General features: G+C 44.8%; 1 protein-coding gene across 1 annotated transcript in view; it reads right to left on the bottom strand.

The window, feature by feature from the left end:
* Positions 1-14,496, bottom strand: part of fat2 (FAT atypical cadherin 2) — a 167,489-nt gene extending 152,993 nt beyond the window's left edge. The window contains exon 1 of the mRNA XM_078551083.1: positions 14,290-14,496. The gene's annotated coding sequence lies outside the window, so the exon portion shown is untranslated. The remainder of the gene's footprint in view (positions 1-14,289) is intronic.
* Positions 14,497-19,175: the final 4,679 nt, after the last annotated feature.

The raw sequence follows: 19,175 nt of genomic DNA, 5'->3' as shown, positions 1-19,175 counted from the left end.
AGGTACCTGTTGTAGGTTGTCCAAGTCTCCAAAGAATGTAGAAGCATGGTGATCACTGCTTCCCAGTAAACCATGACCTTAGTCGTGGGTTTGAGATCCTGGTTCTCAAATACTTTTTTCCCCAGTCAGCTGAAGGCTGAGCTGGCACATTGGAGGCAATAATGAATTTTGCCTTTGTCTGCCTTTGTCAAGAGGAGGCTCCCAAGATATGGAAAATAGCCCACATTTTCCAGATCTCACAGTTGATCTAATTGATGGGGGCAGGTGTTTTGTTGTGAGAGCTGGCTGGAAGAGGACCTTAGTTCTCTGGATGTTAAGTGAAAGGCCCATTTTCTCACATGCTTCAGAGAAGGAGTTGACAAAAATGACCTGGAACTCAGTTTCTGATTGAATAGCCAGCAAAGATTAGCTACCTAGGCTCTTCTGAGATTATTGTCTTTTTAAGAGAATGTGGTAGCATGAATAGGAAGAAGCGATCATTGGGCAAGTGATTAGGACAACCAGGTCAGAAAGGAGTGAGGGGATAGGTGATCAGGGCCGTAGTTAGCTGTGACCCGGTGAGAAGGCGGTTGCTAGGGCTGGTGATCAGGTTGGGGGGGGTGGAGAACATTGTTTGGCAGTGCCCACATTCTTTGAATGCAGTGTCAAAAGGAGGGTTTCCAGACTTCCAGGCTCCAAAGCAGTCCAAGGTGACATAGCCGGCTCCTGTTGGTCCCCTTCCTGATTACCTCCCTCTATATCCCCCAGCATCATAGCAACTCAAAATTGATGCTTGCTTCGCTGTTAAGCTGCCTGGTGATGCCCAGCAGATGTCCACACCTTATGGATCTAAATGAAGTGAAGCCCAAGTGAAGTCCAATTTGGAACGGGCTTGGAGCTTTCCCAGTGCCCAGTTTGTGCTGGCAATCAATGCTATCCAGTTTCTCCATCTATGTTACTTACAGTGTCTATTTTCTCAGGGGATTGGGGATCACAAACAAGCTTAATGCTGTCCTCACCTGTTATCTGCATATGGGTTTCCTGTAACCAGGAAAAGACTAAGAGGAAAAACCCACAGCAATTTTATTTTCTATCCTGTGATGTCATTATAGAATCCAAGCATGAGTAACAAGTCCCACCTTGGCTGAGATTCAGGCAAGCATTCATTGTGAATCCAGCCTTCTTAATTGGGAAGACCCGTCACAATAAGATATAGGCCAGGATTTTTAGGTGGCAGGGTTTCCCTTCCGCCATCCTAAGAGTCGACAGGGAACACATCCTGGCTGACACTGTCTGCCCCACAGTGATTTCACACTCCAACAAGCGTTATTTGGGTGGAGGCGGGTCTTCTGTCCCTCACTCGGGAGGAAGCCCGGCCTTGGAGAGCTGCCGGCCAATCTAATTGGCAGACAACTCTCTTGTCCATGCAGGACCAGAGGCTGCAGTGGACGGGACTGGGACTGCAAGCAGGCCCCAGAGCCTAACTGCCGGGATTCCAGGAGCAGGTAAGTCTTGGGGGTCTCAGGGTGTAGAGGGTAGGGGAGGCCTGGGGGACGGGGGTGGGCAGAGGGGGAATGGGGTGTTGGCAGAGAGGCCAGGCAGGGAGGGAGGTCCTGCGGTTACTGGACTTGAATTGGTGGGGGGGGGGGGGTGCCTGATTTTAAAAGGGGGCTGCTGATGGAGGAGCACCCCGCCTGCCCCTCTTCCTGCCTGACGCCTGTACTCGATTTATTTCGGGTTTCTCCCATACCCAGGAACTAATCCCGTCAGCCTGAAATTTGAGGCTGGGTGGGAAACGGCCCATTAGTGGTCAATAATTGGCCACTCAAGGGCCTCAACTGGGGCAACAATGGGCGGGCTGGCCAGGCCTCGCCACTCCAGCGTAAAATTGCAGAGCGGTCGGGGCAGGCGGGAACCCAGCAGAAAGCCCATCCAAGGAATTAAATCTCACTCCCTGCCTACAAATCCGCCAGCGGGGGTGTGTTAAATTCTGCCCATAGAATTAATGAAATAAGATAAAATAATGAATGCGACCTTTATGGCTGCTGCAAAAAAGAATAGTTAATCATGTGCATTGTTAGCTAACAAGTTAAGTGTTGTAGGCACTCCCCTGAGCTGGGTGACTCATTGTCTAACCACAATTCTGAAAACCTTTATTCTTTTACACCACTGATGTGCTGCACAAAACTGCTTGCATTTACAAGAATATGGTTCGGATCACAGTAGGGTAGGACTTGTGGAAAAAGCATTGAGTAGTCCTTTTAACATACTATTTAATTAGCTTTCCTTTAATTAGTTAACTGCCAGGAGTAAGCAAAAGGTTTGGAAGTTTACTTTCTTCCCTTTAGCTGAGCCCCAAGCAAGCAAAGTTAATCTTTGTCCCTCTAAAGTTTCCTCCCCTGATTTGATGAATGTGTCAGCTCACGCTGGGGTACATTTCCATGGGACCCAACTGCACTCTGGTATCTCCCTCCCACTCTCCTTAAAGTCACTCTGGTGGAGAGCGTTAGCAGATTGCTCCACTGTCAAGGCAGTTTGATAGTTTGGTATTGGCCTCAGTCGATGTCCATGGATGCATATTTGACAGCTGAAGTCATTGGATAACAATCAGGAAATGGAACCATGGCCAATGTTCCCTCTCCACCAACCACTATTCCCGGCACAACAACTTTGAAACAATTGCAGCTCATGCTACTGTTACTTCTTTTGAGATAGTCTAAACAAGGCTTGAACCTGAAGCCTTTGGTCTCCAAAGCAGTTCTACATTGGCCATTTGGGGAAATCACTAATTTGTGGAAGCAGGAGCTGTCAAATCAATCAGAACAGTGGCCACTTAAGAATGAGTACAATTCCTTACTTTTTTCACTCATAAACATTGCACCCAATGTGTTGCCAGGCGATTACCCCACAAATTTTGGTTTTACTGGTATGGATGGTGTATACTCCACGCAGAGGCAACATTGATAAGTGTCAGCACTCCGTCCCTTGGTGGAAAAGGCGCTATATAAATGTAATTTCTTTACTCATTTGTTGACCTTGGATCAGTGGTAGCCCTCCCATTCCTGAGTCAGAGAGTCTGTATTCAAGCCCAAATCCAATGATTTGAACATTTAATCTAAGTTAACAATTCAGTGCAGTAGCAAGAGAATGCTGCACTGCCACACAGGCTATGTTTTGGACTTGACTTTAAATCAAGGCCATGCCATCCCTGACAGCTGGATCTAAAAGATCCTATGATGCTCTGCTGTGCTCTGGCTGATACCACATCTGTCAACCCACAACAGTAAAACAGATACAGTCATCGTTTCATTGTACGACCTTGTGTGCAAATTTTTCAAAATTCATTCACGGGATGTGGGCTTCGTTGGCTGGGCCAACATTTATTGCCCATCCCTAGTTGCCCTTGAGAAGGTGGCAGTGAGCTGCCTTCTTGAACCGTTGCAGTCCATGTAGTGTAGGTACAACCACAGTGCTGTTAGAAAGGGAGTCCCAGGATTTTGACCCAGCAACAGTGAAGGAACGGCAATATATTTCCAAGTCAGGATGGTGGGTGGCTTGGAGGGGAACTTGCAGGTGGTGGTGTTCCCATCTATCTGCTAACCTTGTCCTTCTAGATGGTAGTGGTCATGGGTTTGGAAGGTGCTGTCGAAGGAGCCTTGGTGAATTCCTGCAGTGCATCTTGTAGGTGGTACATGCTGCTGCTACTATGCGTCAGTGGTGGAGGGAGTGAATGTTTGTGGATGTGGTGCCAGTCAAGCGGGCTGCTTTGTCCTGGACGGTGTCAAGCTTCTTGAGTGTTGTGGGAGCTGCACTCATCCAGGCAAATGGGGAGTATTCCATCAGACTCCTAACTTATGCCTTGACACAAGTGGACAGGCTTTGGGTGGACAGGCTTTGGGGAGTCAGGAGGTGAGTTACTTGTCACACTATTCCTAGCCTTTGACCTGCTGTTGTAGCCACAGTAGTTATATGGCTAGTCCAGTTCAGTTTCTGGTCAATGGTAACCCCCAGGATGTTGACAGTTGGGGATTCAGTGATGGTAATGCCATTGAAAATCAAGGGGCGATGGTTGGATTCTCTCTTGTTGGAGGTGGTCACTGCCTGACACTTGTGTGGTGTGAATGTTACTTGCCACTTGTCAGCCCAGGTCTTGCTGCATTTGGACATGGGCTGCTTCAGTATCTGAGGAGTCGTAAATGGTGCTGCACATTGTGCAATCATCAGCGAACATCCCCACTTCCGACCTTATGATGGAAGGAAGGTTGTTGATGAAGCAGCTGAAGATGGTTGGGCCTAAGGCACTACCCTGAAGAACTCCTGCAGTAATGTCCTGGAGCTGAGATGACTAACCGCCAACAACTACAACCATCTTCCTTTGTGCTAGGTATGGCTCCAACCAGCGGAGAGTTTTCCCCCTGATTCCCATTAACTCCAGTTTTTCTAGGGCTCCTTGATGCCACACTCGATCAAATGCGGCCTTGATGGAGAGCTGTAACTAGTGGAGTTCTGCAGGGATCAGTGCTGGGTCCTTTGTGGTATAAATAAATGATTTGGAGGAAAATGTAACTGGGCTAATTAGTAAGTTTGCAGACGACACTAAGGTTGGAGGAATTGCAGATAGTGAAGAGGATTGTCAAAGGATACAATGGGATATAGATCGGTTGGAGACTTGGGCGGAGAAATGGCAGATGGAGTTAAATCGGACAAATACGAGGTAATGCATTTTGGAAGGTCTAATACAGGCAGGAATTATACAGTAAATGGCAGAACCCTTGAGTGCATCGACGGGCAGAGGGATCTGGGTGTACAGGTCCACAGGTCACTGAAAGTGGCAACACAGGTGGATAAGGTAGTCAGGAAGGCATATGGCATGCTTGCCTTCATTGGCAGGGGTATTGAATATAAAAGCTGGGAAGTCATGCTGCAGCTGTATAGAACCTTGGTTAGGCCACACTTGGAATATTGCGTGCAATTCTGGTCACTACATTACCAGAAGGATATAGAGGCGTTGGAGAGGGTACAGAGGAGGTTTACCAGGATGCTGCCTGGTCTGGAGGTTATTAGCTATGAGGAGAGGTTGGAGAGATTCAGATTGTTCTCACTAGAGTGACGGAGATTGAGGGGCGGCTTGATAGAAGTTTACAAAATTATGAGTGGCATGGACAGAGTAGATAGTCAGAAGCTTTTTCCCAGGGTGGAAGAGTCAATTACGAGGGGACATAGATTCAAGGTGAGAGGAGAAAACTATAGAGGAGATGTGCGGGGCAAGTTTTTTACGCAGAGGGTAGTGAGTGTCTGGAATTCGCTGCCAGAGGAGGTGGTGGAAGCAGGTACGATAGTGGTGTTTAAGAGGCAGCTTGACAAATACATGAATAGGATGGGAATAGAGGGATACGGACCCCGGAAGCGCAAAATGTTTTAGTTGACGGGCAATATGATCGGCGCAGGCTTGGAGGGCCGAAGGGCCTGTTCCTGTGCTGTACTGTTCTTTGTTCTTTGTTCTTGATGTCAAAGGCAGTCACTCTCACCTCACCTCGGGAGTTCAGCTCTTTTGTCTCTGTTTGAACCAAGGCTGTGATGAGGTCTAGAGCTGAGTGATCCTGGCAGAACCCGAACTTGGCATCAGTGAGCAGGTTATTGCTAAGCACTGCTAGCACTGTTGATGACCCCTTCCGTTACTTTACTGATGATCGAGAGTAAACTGATGGAGCGGTAATTGGCCAGGTTGGATTTGTCCTGCATTTTGTGCACAGGACATACCTAGGCAATTTTCCACATAGCCAGGTAGATGCCAGTGTTGTAGCTGTACTGGAATAGCTTGGCTAGGGGCACGCTAAGTTCTGGAGCACAAGTCTTCAGTGCTATTGCCAGAATATTGTCAGGACCCATAACCTTTGCAGTATCCAGCGCCTTCAGCCTTTTATTGATATCACGTGGAATGAATCGAATTGGCTGGAGACTGGCATCTGTGATGCTGCAGCCCTCTGGAGGAGGCTGAGATGGATCATCCACTTGGCACTTCTGATGAAGATTGTAGCAAATGCTTCAGCCTTATCTTTTGCACTACAAAAATAGAAATACCTGGAAAAACTCAGCAGGTCAGGCAGCATCAGCGGAGAAGAGCAAAGTTGACGTTTCGAGTCCTCATGACCCTTCAACAGAAAGGGTCATGAGGACTCGAAACGTCAACTTTGCTCTTCTCCACCGATGCTGCCAGACCTGCTGAGTTTTTCCAGGTATTTCTATTTTTGTTTTGGATCTCCAGCGTCCGCATTTTTTTGTTTTTATCTTTTGCACTGATGTTCTGGGCTCCTCCATCATTGAGGATGGGAACATTTGTGTAGCCTCCTCTTCCAGTGAGTTGTTTAATTGTCCACCACCATTCATGACTGGATGGGCAGAACTGCGGAGTTTAGATCTGATCCGTTGGTTACGGGATCACTTAGATCTGTCTATCACTTGCTGCTTATGCTGTTTGGCACGCAAATAGTTCTGTGTTGTAGCTTCACCAGGTTGACACCTCAATTTTAGGAATGCCCGGTGCTGCTCCTAACATGCCCTTCTGCACTCTTCTTTAAAGCAGGGTTGATCCCCTGGCTTGATGGTAATGGTAGAGTGGAGGATATGCCGGGCCATGAGGTTACAGATTATGTTTGAGTACAATTCTGCTGCTGCTGATGGCCCACAGCGCCTCATAGATGCCCAGTCTGAATTGCTAGATCTTTTTGAAATCTATCCCATTTAGCACGGTGGTGGTGCCACACAACACAATGGAGGGTATCCTCAATGTGAAGGCGGGATTTTGTCTCCACAACAACTGTGCGGTGGTCACTCCTTTCCATACTGTCATGGACAGATGCATCTGCGGCAGGCAGGTTGGTGAGGATGAGGTCAAGTATGTTTTTCCCTCTTGTTGGTTCCCTCCCCACCTGCCACAGACCCAGTCCAGCTGCTATGTCATTTAGGACCGGCCTGCTTGGTCAGCAGTGGTGCTAGCAAGCCACTTTTGGTGATAGACATTGAAGTCCCCCACCCAGACTACATTCCACACCCTTGCCATCCTCAGTGCTTCCTCCAAGTGGTGCTCAACATGGAGGAGCACTGATTCGTCAGCTGAGGGAGGGCGCTACGTGGTAATCAGCAAGAGGTTTCCTTGCCCATATTTGACCTGATGCCATGAGACTTCATGGGGTCTAGGCTATTCTGTGCTGTTACCTACATTAAAACTATGGCTGAATTTCAAAAGTACTTTGTTAGCTGTAAAGCACTTTGGAATGTCCTGAGATTGTGAAAGGCACATATATGAGTGAAAGTCTTTTATTTCTTTTTCCAGTTCATTGCCAAGTTTACAGCCCTATCTTTATGGCAGGTTCATCATTTTAACTCATTGCTGAATATGCTTGCCTAGTCTCCCAAATGAGTCCTCTTGTTGTATTTTATTCCTGCATGATAGTTATCACCTTGATTACTATCTAATTTCTATTTCCTTGCTGTGTCACTGATTATCATTCTTGCTCTAGTTATGGCTTGAGACAGAATTTTTTAACAGAAGGCTGACAATATTTTTCCTGTCCTGTGCTCACTGAAGTTTGAATAGTTGCAGCAATATTGCTCCACCCTCTGTACTTTTTAGTTGCTGAAGACATGTATGCACATGCTCTTGCAGCCTGCCAGCTAAACCACAGAAAACACACATATCAGGTTTAAAACACAGGGAGAGGCTCATCCAACAGGAGCTCCTGGTCAATTTAAAGAAGTTCAGCAACTAACTGGCCTGGTAAAGAACAGTGGGTTTATGAAGGGAATGATTCACCAAATGACACTTTGAATTTGAATTTGGATTTTCTGAACACGCTTTGCAATATAGACATTCACCTGATACGTGATTCATTTTACTAATTCTAACACAATACCTCGAACAATAATGCAGAACATCAGAACAGCATTTCAAAAGAACATTTTCATCTGATTAATTTACCTAGGACTGCCATTTGCTGATGTCATCAGCAAATGTGGTGCAACCTGTAAAATATGTGAAGAAAGCAAAACATTTATGTAGATTTTCCTCAGTTCTTTACCCGTCTCACATTTCCCTTCTTCCGTATTCTAGCATTGTACCCCCTTCTCTTTGTTGGGCTACAGTTCCACAGCCACTAGTTACCCTGCAGTACATTGCCAAGGTGACCACTCTTCCTGTGTGAACCTACACAGTCAGAAGGCTGCTCCACCTTGGGAAGCAATACATCAAAACTGAATTTGATCCTGTTCTTATCATATGTGCATACACAGGCACTTCCAGCACAAGTCACTGGATAGAGATCCAAAGCAGAAAACCTGACCTATTCAACCACCCCCCTTTACCTCCTCCAGGAATGATGACACTGACTATAACACCTGGACAACATACAGACTTGGGCTGATAAGTGGCATATAACATTAATACCATGCAAGTGCTGGGCAATGACCATCTCCAACAAGAGAGAATCTAACCATCTCTCACTGAAGTTCAACAGCATTACCAACGCTGCATGTCCCACCATCAACATCCTGGGGGATACCATTGACCAGAAACTTATATAGACAAGCCATAGAAATGCTTTGGCTTCAAGAGCAGGCCAGAAGCTAGGAATTCAGCAGCAAGTATCTCATTTCCTGACTCACGCAGCCTGCTGGATTGGCACTTTAAACATTCAGGCCCTCATCACTGGTGCACAGTGGCAACAGTGTGCACCATCTTCAAGCTGCACAACAACAACTCTCCAAGACTCCTTTGAAGGTGCCTCTCAAGCCTGTGACCTCTGCCACCTGGAAGAACAAGAGCAGCAGAAGCATAGGAACACCACGACCTGCAAGTTCTTCTCCAAGTCACTCACCATCCTGACTTGGAACTATATGAGTGTTCCTTCAACATCATTGGGTCAAAGTCCTGGAGCTCACTCCCCAACAACACTGTGAGGGTACCTAAACCACATTGACTGTAGCAGTTCAAGAAGGCAGCTCACCAACATCTTCTCAAGGGCAATTAGCAATAGACAATGAATGCTAGCCTTGTCGGTGATGCTCACAACCCATGAATGAATAATAAAACATGTGTCAGAAATGCTCAACTATGTCACCCAAAACAATTTAAACAGAAACTCCACGTTATTAACCCAACCTTACAATATACATTATCCACTTGAACCAGGTATATTTCACATGTTGCATGCACTGTCAAGCTTCATTGAGCATTTGATGTCTAGCCAACACCGTCTAACCTTGTCCCATTCTCATCCTCATACTCCTGCCTGGATGACTGCAGCTCCCACAACACTCAAGAAGCTTGGCGCCATCCAGGGCAAAGCAGCCCGTTTGATTGGCACCACATCCACAAACATTCACTCCCTCCACCACCGACGCACAGTAGCAGCATCTACAAGATGCACTGCAGGAATTCACCAAGGTTCCTTAGACAGAATCTTCCATACCCATGACCACTACCACCTAGCAGGGCAAGGGCAGCAGATGGATGGGAACACTGCCACTTGGAAGTTCCCCTCCGAGCCAATCACCATCCTGGCTTGAAAATATATCGCCGTTCCTTCACTGTCGCTGGGTTAAAAACCTGGAACTCCCTTCCTAACAGCACTGTGGGTGTACCTACACCACTTGGACTGTGGCGGTTCAAGAAGGCAGCTCACCACCACTTTTTCAAGGGCAACTAGGGGTGGGCACTAAATGCTGGCCCAGCCAGTGATGCCCACATCCCGTGAATGAATTTAAAAAGTACACTTAAATCTTGCTCTTAAACAAATGGTTTTCTAGCTCCTTTGTAAATGATTTAACTTGATTTAACACAAACTGCTTTTTCTAGGGGTCCACTCTACGTATCTATTACACTTAGGGTGGCTGTGTCCAAGACAAATAACCTGCTTACAGCTGGATGAACTAATTATCTCCTCCGGCAATGTTAAAAGATGGGTCAGTTCAGCTTTATATCCCCTTGTCTTTAACGAAACCAAATGCAGATTGATGAGAGTTCGTTCCTTTTCCTCCCAGAAGCCCTAAACCTATCCTCAAACTTCTCCAAACTCATCCCAATGCAGTAATTTCCTTTTAATGGTAGATGCCTGAAACTTTTGACATTGACTTCATCACATTTACAATGCACTTTTAAAATTAGAAAAACATCCTAAGACACTTGACAGACATATAAGGAAAGAATGAATGTTGAGGCAAAGGAGAAGAAATCAGGAGGGATAACCAACAGGTTGGTCAAAGAAGTGGGATTGAAAGGTCTTAAAGTAGGTTTTAAAAGAGACGGTTATGGAGGGGTAGAGGAGTTTAGGAAGGGAATTTCAAGTGTAAAGTGTAGAGACTGGGTTTTCATGGTAGAGAGAGAATTGGAAAGCAGATTCATTTCCAGATCGTGAGCCCGCCCTGATGGGAAGTAGAAATTTTGTGGTGTTTTGGTGGAGGTAAGCTGTTGACTGAGTCAGGGTCGGGTCAGCTGGTCAATTAGTGGCCAAGGGTCAGGGGTGTTGGGAACAGAAGTGGGACACTGGAAATGCAGGCCATGCTCAGACTTGCTTTGGCAGCCATTGTGCTGGCTGCTGTTTGAACAGTCGCTTTTAAAGTAGAAAAAATAGAACGTGCAGACATTTCACATTTCGGGGGCAGGTGGAGATGTGGAACACAGAGTAGGATAGGAATTTGTCAACATTTTTTAGACTTATCCCCTGATGAGGTAGGCCCCCTCTATGCCACTAAGCCTCTTCACTGTGACTTATAAGTTGATATTTTGCTCTCAAAATGTAGCTGACCCTGTTCTTGCCACCCTTGAGCTGGTCTTTAGACAGATCTTGCAGGCACTCCGTGAAAATTTGGCAAGAATGTCAAGGTGCCACTGAACTCCTTTACTGGCCTGATCATTGTTGTGGGCAAGATCACTAGCCTGCCCTCCCCCGCACTCTCCTCTTGCCTTCATGAAAATCATCTTGGGATGGAAATGGTGGTGGCAGACAGGCCATCGACGCAATTTTCTTGGACACTCACCTTCATTCCAATGCGAATTCGGCCCACAAAAACCCTGCCCTAGGTATCTAAAGGCACAGCTGTCAATTTTGGAATCCACTGAGGGAGGGATGCACAAAAGATTGGAGTCGCAGGAATGGACAATAAATTATACGTACAGGATGAAAATGACTTGTAATCAACTGCCATGTGATAAATCTCAGAACCCTTTTATACTGACCGTATGTTTTGCTCATTGCTACCCACTTGTGACATACACAAATTTCATGTTTCATATTCAAATATGCATAACTTTATGGTTATCCACATTTAAGTTAATCACTCATTCTTATATCCAATCTTTGTAACTTGTTCTGATCTCCCTGAATTCTGTCAGCTTCTTTGTCAACTTTCCCCATAACTTGTTTTGCAACCTGTGATCATCATAGAGCAGCATCCAGTGCCTCCAGAAATTGTGGGGCACAACACACAGCCAAGCAGCTGCCATGCAGATGGCCCAAACAGTCCAGGGTCATTATCCTGATCTCTACTTTCAACTTTAGATCCAAAAATAGCAAGAATGAAAGAACGGTATACAGTTCACATTCCTCAATATTCAGTGGGCACTCCAGGGCAATGTCTAATATAGTTTATAGAGCAGATAATCTGTTTCCTGATGTTCAAAGTCATGTCTTGGCAATAACCATACCTGACATACAATGTTGTACTATAGTGGTGTGTAATACTGCGGGTCAAACCTGTGAGCTTGATATTAAAGTATCCAGAAAGGGCTACATGTTTCTGAAACACAAAAATGTTACAAACAGCTCGATATTATTGATATATATTTAGATATATCACTGTCCTGTGTAAATTCTCCTCTTGTTATCAATAACAATCTAAGATTCAAGATATTTTGCAGGTATAGATAAAGCCTGATATTGCCTTTCCATTAATATGCATCAAGCCACTGCTTAAAATGAATGTAAAGCTTGACAAGTGTTATTCTGTTGGAGTATTCAAGTTAAATTTCAGGATTTCAAATCTGGCAGAGATTAGAATTAATTAGTATTAGTCAATCTTGTGATCTTCCTGAAAGACATTAACCATAATTTTTGAAATGATCAGAAACAATTATTTTTTTCTTGAGCTATGCCAATCTGCCTACTTCCCATGAACCATCCACATGATGCCATCAGTATAAAACCCCAGCATAAGGCTCCAAAGCCTCAACAGCTAGTTCACACCATGATCTGATCTGGGACTCAGTGTACTTAGATGGAAACTGAGGAGCTTTCAACAGGATTTAGCACAGTTATTTCACAAGTGTGAAACACACACAATGGGACGAAAGGTTTGAAATCTTGGGCACCACTGGGATATTGTTTATTCTAGACACTTGGAGCAAACATTCAAATGGTTGCTGCAGCACTATGTAACTAAAAACTATTATTTGACACCATGAGATCTCAGACCTGCTAAATTTCACATTTTTGTTCTGGTTCAACCTCTAAGACCTAACGTTGAGACATTCTTCTCTCCCCTTGACCCCCCCCCCCTCCTGTCTATTCTTGAATCTTCCCACACTAGATGCCTTTCATTCACCATCTCAACATGATTGCATGAAGCATCGCTCTGATCTCAATACTCACCAATCTAAAACTTCAACATAAGGCTCCAAAACCTCAGCAGCTAGTCCACACTGTGAGGAAGCATTTGCCTTTAACTCGCCAAATGAGGCCGCGCTTAGCTTTCATTCAGCATGATTGCACAGCTAAGAACAGTATTCGCCATATGGAAGATCACAAGCACAAATACACATCCTGGGGTTTCAATATGTTGTATCACCAATTGCCTCTTTTTATGGGCCTTATTTATTTCTATCTACCACTATTTTTCATGACGGAAAAGAATTAACTTGCATCGTAAAAGAAACTTGCAGCTTTCTTCAATGGATTGTGTTTCCAAAAAGGAAACTCTCTGTTCCCAATGGCCTTGTCTTGGCAGTATGGTATAGAGACCTCTTTCCCATAGGCTTGACAATGCTCATTAATCCCTTGCATTGGCTTCCCAATATTATGGGAAATGTTTCTTGCTCATATTTTAATAGGACACAATTCTTCCAAAAGTATGTATGGTCAACCTCTTGCTCCATATTTACCCAGTATTCAATATTATTATGCAATTCAGGGCAAAAACTTCTTTGTATCTGAGAAACATCCTAATATCATTTATATATGAGATTGTGACAGGAATGTCACATAGGTATTAGGATTCTTCTGATCCCTGGTATCCCAGAGAACATTCTTTACTTTTATGTGCAATTTTTATTCAGACGTGCATTCTTATGTTAATTTTGGTGTGAGTTTATTTTTTTCAATTCAGAAGCACAGGAGAAGTATTAAAGGCTTCTAGTGAAGAATGCCTAGAGCAAAAGGAGTAGGAAAGAGGTGAAGTTAAATCATCCTCTAGTAATTAATTCGAGTCAAACTTTAGCTTGAACGGATTGCAGGTCAGTGGTTTCACTCTTTGGTGCAAATGTATTCTTACAATCACTTAGAACATTTGAAAAGCGAGGTTGGCTTCTAACTGCTCATGAGAGACAAGTGAGTGAGTGTGAGGTTTCGGTGCCAGGTAATCTCGTTGCAATTCATCTTTTAATACATGGTAACCCGGACTAGTGCAGTGCAGGAGCTGACAGGTCACACAATAGCAAACTAACCAGTTTAGTGACTGGGAGACACTAAAATTAAATGAGACGAAATCTCTGGTTGAAAGAAAAACTCGCCCAACGGCAGCTAGTGACTCTCTCGCTCTCTCTGTCTCTCCACCTACATTGTAGGCGCCTCTGGATCTTTTAGCTGACTCGGAACACATGGGCTGACATGGATGTTCCCCGCCTTCCTTGATGACTACTGCTCCGAACTTTACATCCATTTCCCTTCACCATGCATATTTTAAAATTCTCTTTTAAACTTTCCTTGCTATGAGGTAGATTGCATTGAACGATCCGGAGAAGAGAATATACTTTATTTTTCTTTCACCCCCGTTCAATAAACTGAGGTAACTAAATTGAATCCGAAGTTACACGGAACGCGCTTTCCAATGAATTACACTTTAATCGCTGCGTCTCGCATTCTCGCCTTACTGTCCATCAGCGGCCGCCTGTTTCCAAAGCCCACCTCTCCTAGCTGATCACCTCAACTCAAAAGACACCCCAGCTCTCGATCGCTGCATTCCGCATTTCAATTCAGACCTAAACATTGAGCAGGAATGAGACTGCCAACTTTCCGCCAACTGACAAACTTCACCTCTTACCTGGTTCAAAGCTCTTGGTGGAATATACCTGGGGGAGCAACCGCAGGAATCCGATAGCCTGAGTTCCGCACTTTTCCCGCTATGTCCTGGTTTTTGATCTCAGACCCTCAGCTCTCCACCTTGCCATCCACCTTCAATCTCATGCTTCTTCGCTCGCCGAATCATCCCTGTCCGTCCCACCCAGCGTTGCCTGAGCGCCGATCCCCTGGACTGACTATCATTGGGAAAAGGTAGCTTCAAGATGCAAAACCTGGAACCTCCAGGAACTTCGTCAAACCTGGAGGGGAGCCAATTCATACAGCCAATCCTTCGAGTATTCGGCGGATTAATCGATGCAAGCATATATATATATATATAGACACTAACTTAGCCAAACCAAGTAGCAGATTTGTTTCTAAAACGATAATTCTCGCTCAAGAAGCGACCTATTTTATTAGAAATATGGATAATGAGACCAAGAGTTTCCTACTGCCTTTTTAAAGTAGCCTGCACTAATGTATCGTTCTTTGACTTTATTTTAATTAAGGTATGACTCAAAATTTCACTCCTATTAATAGTTCAGTGGCTAAATCGATTGTCCAGTATGGAATCAAGCTGCCTAATTGGAATGAAGGTACAGCGAGATCAGACATGATCTAACCAAAAGCAAAATGCTACAGATGCTGGAGACCTGAAATAAAAACAGAACAGACCTGGAAAAACTCAGCAGACCTGGCGGTTTGGAAGAAGAGTCATATTAGATTCTGTTTCTCTCTCCATTGACCTGCTGAGGTTTTCAAGCACTTTCTGTTTTTATTTCATGCAGCCATGATTACTTGGTGGCAGAAGAGGTTTGAGGGGCTGAATGGCCGATTCATCTTCCTACTTTCCAAGTATGGCACTGAAGCTTACAGGGCCAGTGAGGTGACAAGAGTTTATTTCCAATCTGCGCTGGAATGGTTAATTTCAGTCAATATCTCCAAGCTAGCAAAACTGGGAGACAATCTGCCAAGATTCCCACTCCTGAGTATTATCCAATGAGCTACTAGAAACCGTGGATCTACGCAAGCTAGTTAAGGACATGGTCGGATTTAATTGTGATGCCCCAGTGGTCAAATAACCCACTGAAACTTGCTGGCTAATCTCATATATGAAAGATGACCACTTGGATGAGGTAACAGAGGACTGCCAATGGAACTACAACACAAGTGTCCGCATCGTCAGGAGAAGGTGTGACCTAGGGTGGAAATTAGAATGTTATATCTTGCGAATAAAGCAACTCTATGTCTCCACTTGTCCCTTTCCTTAGTTAGGACATTTCTAGCAGGAAGTGGCAACTGGCTGGCAGAAGGAGGATGAAAATTGGGCGGTGTGGAGGCCACCTGCTAGCAACAGAAGAAGGTTGTTGTCAATCAGGTAAGTCCAGGGGAGGGTGGGTGAAGGCTGGTCTTCTGAAGGTCATGCAACTGGGGGCAAGGTAGTTGGGTAGCCTGGAGCAGCAGAGGCCCAAACATTCCTCTCGGGGTTTTGAGAAACAGCCCTGCTTCTTTGGGTTCCCACTACAGAAAGTTTTTTTTTTCAAATGTAATTTATTAGGCCTCACTGGCTTCCCGAAAGGTTCAGTTGATTCAGGAACAGCCTTAAAATTCTCTTGGGATTCCATGTACTGTACATCTAAGTTGTACACTTACATTTACTAATGAGGCAAGGAAGTTAAGTAAAACTTTTAGAAAACACTGGCTCGAATGCATCCAGTTCTGCGCATCATGCTGTAGGAAGGATTTCCAGGCCTTGGAGAAGGTGCTGAGGGAATTTACTAGAATGGTGGATTGGAGAAGAGTGCAAGAGGACCCTGGAACAGACAGTTAGCAGCACCTAGAGGAGACTGTGAGAGGAGGACCCTGGGACAGGCAGTCAGCAGCACCTAGAGGAGAGTGCGAGAGGAGCACCCCAAGGCAGGCAGTCAGCAGCACCTAGAGGAGAGTGTGAGAGGAGTACCCCAAGCCAGGCAGTCAGTAGCACCAAGCACTTAACATTACAGGAGAAACATAAGTTCATTGGTTGGTGAGAAACTGCTGTTAGGGAGTGTGATCAAGTAGCTGAGAATTAGAAAAACACATTCTTTTTAAAAGAAGGGGTTGCTTACATTTAAGTAAGAAACAAAAGCAATAGGGAAATAAAGTTAAGTTGAGGCCAGGAAACATAAAGTTGCAAAACTAAACTAAAGTAAAATAAAATTAACACAAGGGAAGTAAATTGAAGCCATGGCAGGACGGCTCGTTGTGTAGAATGCGTGTCTTGTAATATGTGGGAAGATGTGGATGTTACCAGTGTCTTAGATGACCGCATGTGCAGGGAGCGTCACCAGCTATGGAGCCTTGAGCTCTGGGTTTCAGAGCACAAGTGCCACCTGGAGTCACTGTGGCGCATCCACGAGGCTGAGAGCTACATGGATAGCATGTTCAGAGAGGTGGTCACACCGCAGCTTAGGAGCCTGGAGGCAGAAAGGGAATGGGCCACTGGGCAGTCCAAGAAAATTAGGCAAGTAGTACAGGAATCCCCTGGGGTCCCGCTCACCAATTGGTTTTCCATTTTGGATACCAGTGAGGCCATTGGTTCCTAAGAGGAGTGCAGTCAGAGCCAGGTTTGTGACACCACAGGCAGCTCTGCTGTACAGGAGGGGAGAAAGAAGAGGGGAAGAGCAGCAGTGATAGGGGATTCTTTAGTTAGGGGAACAAACAGGCATTTCTGTGGCCATAGACGTGACTCCAGGAGGGGACCTGTACAAGCTGAAAGGTCATTTGAGCAGGACTGGGATGAATATCCTCACTGGGAGATTTGCTCAAGCTGTTGGGGGGTTTTAAATGAGATTGGCAGGGGGATGGGAACCTGAGGGCAAACTCAGAGCAGGGAGATGGAGAATTAGTGAGTGACTCTGAAAGACAGAAATAGCAATGGTTAAAAAGTGTACAGCACAGGAATGTGGCAGTGTTAAAAGGTATATATGTAAATGCAAAGAGCAAAGTAAATAAAACCGATGAGCTGAGGGCACAGATAGACACATGGCAGCATGATATCATCACTATAACGGAAACTTGGCTTAAGGAAGGGCAAAACTGGCAGCTCAACATCCCTGGATATAGATTTTTCAGGCAGGATAGGGAGGGGGATAAAAAAGGTGGGGATGTAGCATTATTGGTTAAAGAATCAATTAATGCTGTGAGGAGGGATGATATACTAAATGAAGCATCAAATGAGGCCATATAGGTTGAGCTCAGAAATAAAAAAGGGGCAGCCATACTGCTAGGAGTGTACTATACACCCTCAAATAATGGAAGGGAGTTAGAAGAGCAAATATGTAGACAGATTCCTGAGTGCAAAAACAATAGGGCAGTAATCAGTGGGGACTGCAACTACCCTAATATCAATTGGGATACAAACAGTGTGAAGCGCACAGAGGGCGCAAAATTCTTGAACTGCATTCAAGAGAACTTTTAGCCAGAACATAACAAGCCCGACGAGAGGGGGTGTAACTCTAGATTTAGTCTTAGGAAATGAAGCTGGGCAAGTGGATGAAGTAGCAGTAGGGGGCCATTTTGGAGATAGTGACCATAATATAGTTAGATTTAGCATCATTATGGAAAAGGACAAAGATAAAACTGGAGTAAAAGTTCTAAATTAGGGGAAGACAAATTTTACAAATCTGAGAGGTGAGCTGGCGAGAGTGGACTGGATACAGCTATTAGAAGGAAAAACTGTGCCAAATCAGTGGGAGGCAATCAAAGGCGAGATCCTACGGGCACAGTGTAGACACGTCCCCAAAAAGAAAAAGATTGGTTACTGCCAAATCTAGAGCCCCCTGGTTATCCAGAAGCATGCAGATCAAGATAAAACAGAAAAATAAAGCTTATGACAGTCACGAAAGACTTAATACTGTAAAAAGCCTAGAGGAGTATAGAAAGTGCAGGGGTGAAGTAAAAATGGAAATTAGGAAAGCAAAGAGAAGATACGAAAAGATATTGGTAGGTAAAATCAAAGAAAATCCTAAGATGTTTTACCAGTACATTAAGAGCAAGAGAATTACTAAGAAAAAGGTAGGGCCTATCAGAGATGTACATGGTAACTTGTGGGTTGATGCAGAAGATGTGGACAGGGTTCTCAATGAGTACTTTGTCTCTGTCTTCACTAAGGAGAGGGGCAATGCAGACATGCTAGTTAAATAGGAGGAGTGTAAAATATTAGGTACAATAAGCATAGTGATGGAGGAAGCACTGGAGGGACTGGCATCCTTGAAGGTGGATAAATCACCAAGGCCGGATGGATTATATCCCAGGCTGTTGAAAGAAGCCAGGGAGGAAATAATGGATGCTCTGAGGATCATTTTCCAATCCTCACTAGCTACAGGCGAGGTCCCAGAGGATTGGAGGTCTGCAAGCATCATACCATTACTTAAAAAGGATGTGAGGGATAGGCCAGAAAATTATAGGCTGGTTAGTCTGACTTCAGTGGTGGGCAAATTATTGAAAACAATTCTGAGACAGGATAAACTGTCACTTAGAAAGACATGGATTGATCAGGGATAGTCAGCATGGTTTTGTTAGGGGAAGATCATGTCTTATCAACTTAATAGAATTTTTTGAGGAAGTAGCAAGGAGGATTGATGAGGTTAGTGCAGTGGATGTTGTCTACATGGATTTCAGTAAGGGATTTGACAAGGTCCCACATGGCAGACTAGTCAGGAAAGTGAGATCTCATGGGATACAGGGGAAGGTGGCAGATTAGATCCAAAATTGCTTCAGTGACAGGAAACAAAGGGCAATGGTTGATGGATGTTTTTGCGAATGAGGAAAGGTTACCAGTGGTGTTCCACAGGGCTCAGCGTTGGGGCCCTTGCTGTTTGTTGTATA

This window comes from Cetorhinus maximus, chromosome 10 (genome assembly GCF_964194155.1).
Source record: "Cetorhinus maximus chromosome 10, sCetMax3.hap1.1, whole genome shotgun sequence".
NCBI classification, from domain to species: domain Eukaryota; kingdom Metazoa; phylum Chordata; class Chondrichthyes; order Lamniformes; family Cetorhinidae; genus Cetorhinus; species Cetorhinus maximus.
The sequence above is the reverse complement of the archived record's forward strand: the minus strand, read 5'-3'. Positions and strand labels throughout refer to the sequence as shown.